Source organism: Olea europaea, unplaced genomic scaffold (assembly GCF_002742605.1).
Source record: "Olea europaea var. sylvestris unplaced genomic scaffold, O_europaea_v1 scaffold464, whole genome shotgun sequence".
Classification (NCBI taxonomy): Eukaryota; Viridiplantae; Streptophyta; class Magnoliopsida; order Lamiales; family Oleaceae; genus Olea; species Olea europaea.
In genome coordinates this window covers 608,087-612,390 of record NW_019262951.1, presented here as the reverse complement: position 1 = coordinate 612,390, position 4,304 = coordinate 608,087, and positions in this window count along the sequence as shown.

Below are 4,304 nucleotides of genomic sequence, written 5' to 3'. Positions count from 1 at the left end.
GGGGGGATGATGTTTTGAATATTTAGTTTTTGGAGAATTTAAAAAGTAAGAAAAGTTTTAAATTTATATACAAAATATTTTGTTGTAGAAATGTATGGTAGAAAATGAGTATAAGAATTAAAGAGTTCTGTTTGAAAGGGAGAAAACAAAGAGGTGCTTAACTAAATTTGCCAATGTGTCAAACCTTTAAGAATCTGGATTGTATCCTAGGCAAGTGTGTAAAGCTTTTAAATGACGCGGTTCTCATTTAAATGGTTTTGTGTCATCTTTTGATATTGTCAGTGTATTTTTACTCTTTCTACAAATTAATTTCATGACCTTAAGAATTTTGTACTATAAGTCGCTATCTTAAAAAGACTAAGCATTTATTCGAAATTGTGTGAAAGCTTGGAGTTTTTAACAAGGATTTATCTATACCGTATTGTATATATTCATCACAATCAGAATAGAAAACACACTGTTAAAAGCGAATTCATAAAATTAAAAGCAACAAATCACTTTTAATTGTTTGTAGATGATTAAACAATCATGTCAGATTATTATATGGTTTGAACATCACAAGCAATAAACAATACAAAATATGTTGATGGAGAAAAACCAACTGGGTAAAAACTCCGGATCAAGCCAGTGACCTCCACTATAGATAAAATGAACTTATAGTATGATCCTGTCTTGAAAACTTGCTAGACTCGTTGATCCAATTCCTGTAACCTCCAAAACCTACTGAAACGTTTTTTACTCACATATGTTTTCTGATCTTCTAGAATTGTCTATCTACTTTGAATCACCTATGTTTTTGGTCTAATTTCTCTCAATCTTCGGTAACATTTGAAAGCTATTGAAAAACTATATTCCTGTATGTGTATTGGAAGTGGGTACTTTGGATTACTTGAATTTTATGTTTTCCAACAGTTGTGGTTGAATGATCTCAAGAATCAAAAAATTAATCTCGATGCTTAAATGTCTTCTTGGATCTTGGAATGATGTTATGAGGAAGTAATATAATGAACAACCACATACAAAACATGTTAGGGCTTAAGTATTTATAATGGGAAATATTTAAGTAGTATGGGCTAGATCAAACTCTTGAAAAATGTGAACTAGGGTTTCACACTTATTACGGTCATTCGAGCTCTAGGCCAGCGACAGGTAAGCAACTACTTAGCAATTATCAGTATTTTCATTATAACCTTTTTTGTCGATGTCTGATTGATGTGATTCAAAATGCGTTGGAAAGTTAACTCAAACGATTACAATTCTTCTAGCTCTGTCCAAATTTCAATATTTTTCTATATGAAAAATGCGTTGCAAGTTACGATTGAGAATTTGAAACGTAACTTATGCGGCTCTTTGATACTCTTGAGACTTGTAATTGCATTCCCTTGATCATATATGATGTTCTTGGGTATTTTGGACTCCTTTAAGGACTATACAACAAATCCCAACTCTTTTGATTTTAATTAGAACTCAATAACTCATATTTTGACTTTGATCACGACTCAATAAATTCCTAATACAATTTAACCAGGACTTGATTTTTTCTACAAAATTCCAAATACAACATAAATCTTAAAAATCTACCCCTTTTGCATTTTGTGACAAAACTGTACAATACAAATCAAGAAAATAAAAATTAATCTACCTAAATCCAAACTGAATGATACAGAAAATTCACATATCAAGTGTAAAAGCACATGATACAAAAAATATAACAATTAAAATCTACTATAATAAATAAGCTAGCTAGATTGACAAGTATACTAATGTTAATCAAAATACTAATTTATACATTAATATCACCATACATCGAAACTCAAACAAGCTATGCATTATAATATGGAATGCCATGAATGAAAGATATTATCATCTCTTTCCTTCACCACAAAATCTCTCTAAAATGCAGTTAACTCTCAACTCAAAATTACAATAAAATCTCTTTCCCCCCTATTTTGTCCTAGATGACTAAGGGAAGTATATCAAATATGCATAAATAACTACATATAATAACTCAAAGATGCAGTTGATAGTATGCATAAATATAATTAATTATTTGTAAACTTTCATACATAATCAGTTCAAGTTAAAATGAAGTAAATTATATAAGTGATCTATGTGGGTATAGTATCACTAATCATTTGTAGGCAGGACTCCAAATTTTAATTTTATTAGAAAGGACATGCTAAACATCTCCATCAAGAAGTTTATTCCTCTACTTTTGAAAGTCAAGCCATTAAGTGTGTGTGTGTGTGTGTGTGTAGACACATTATCTAAATTCTCATCATTTTTCACATCTTATGTGCATGTTCTTTTCCATTAAGTAAATAAGATGACCCTCCAAGCAACGAGCTTTAGGTCGATTAACCCAAATTAGTTTACTATAGGCACTAAGTTATGAGAAAACCCTTGGGCTTAATTGTTCGAGTCAAATATGCTCCAAACAAGAGCATAAGATATTGAGCTTTTTCTTTTAAGAAAATATACTTAAGCCGAGGTCTGCTAAAATAAGGTCAATTCATGCTCAAAGTCACATTTCCAATATGTGACTACCATCTCAAATCTCATACATGCGGTCAAGTTCCACTGACAATATCATAGTGTGTGCAGTACAGATGGTACAAAAAAGAAACATATACTAAGTACTCCATAAAAACCTAAGTAAGTAATGGAAAGTATGCTACAACACATTTATTAAACTCATACACAAGTTCAAGTATACCATATATCATGCTATAATTTAAAAAAACTTTACCTTCTTTAAATGAATGCTCCAATCGCATAAAATAAAAAATATTCAACACGAAAAAAAAAAAAATATATATATATACACATATGCGAATTCAAACCTAATGAATTTGCAAACGCTCTTACCTTTAAGAACACCGTGATCTATTTCAAGATTTTTTTTATCACTTTTCTCACCTAAACTTGCCCAGTAAAAGAATTAACAATGGTCAACTATGTCATTAACTCAGTCAATTGACTCAAGTAGTGAGGAAGTCAATCTGACTATCAAAATCCTTAATTTTATTTTGATTGAAGTTCTAACTTCTATTTTTTTTTTCAAAAATTAATGACACCTATGCCTTATATATCTTAATTCACAACAACTGAAACAAGTAGGGATAAGTCTAGGACCAAGGTTATGTGATCATTGATTTTTGTTCCTAGATTTGTAAGTCTTGCACTGTCTAATAGGCCTCTATCCTACAATTCCCTTATTCTTGGGTTTAGGGTTAGGAACATGCTTAGGGTGGTCAGTGGCAAGGACAAAAATGGTATGGGAAATACTAGCAGCATTGTGATTATTCTCCTTATATCCTAGACCTCTGTTATTACCAGTAGGCTTGCTCATCCCTAAGATACTATCAAGTTCCAATAAACCACTAGAGAATGCAAGGTGTTGGAATCCTCAAGATCGCTCACAAGGTCTTAACCATATTTTATAAACAGTCATTCATGACGCTCAACTCACTAAGTCTCCCAGAGGACTCCTCAAGTCTACTCTTAAGATTCTTAACCTGAGTATCTAAAGATTTATTCATAGAGTTAAACTTACTAAAGTATAAGATAGATTGCTAAGGGTCAGCTATTAGTTTTTCTTTCTCTAACTCAAGATCTTTGACCTTCATATAAGGATTTATTAGCAGTCAATATCTTAAGGCTCTCCTTATATTATTTATCATAAGCCTCATGTATATCTTCCTCATCTTTAGAATCCTTCTCAGATTGCCCACTACTATCTACATCGTCAGACTTCTCACTCTCCTGATCAAATCCACTCTTATTCCTAGTAGTGAAGGCCATATGTTTTCCTTTCTCATCCTGAGTGGACCTTTTAATTTGATTATACAAGTTAGACTCATTATCAGTAAGAGTAACATTCATAACTTCATCCTTATTAAACTTACTATTAGGACACTCACTCCTATAATAGCTAAAATCTTGACACTTATAACATCTCACAGTTTGAGATCTCTTTCTAGACTTACTAGAAGCACTTCTATGTCTCTCTTGAGGCTTTTGCTTATTCTAAATATTTCTCAAAATTTCTTAGCAAAATAAGCTTCTCCTCATCGTTAGGCGACTCCAAATCAGAAGACTCATTACAGTTATACCTAATAGTGTTAAAGGCCAAATATTTGTTACTTCATAAGTCTAGAGATATCCAACCTGCTCTTCAACTTTAATAGTATCCATGTCCTTTCTCTTTCCTATATTTTAGGCCTAAATCTTTCGGGTAATGATCTAAGGATTTCTTTGACAATCTTAGGCTCACGAATTCTCTCACATAGGTTGAAATTATA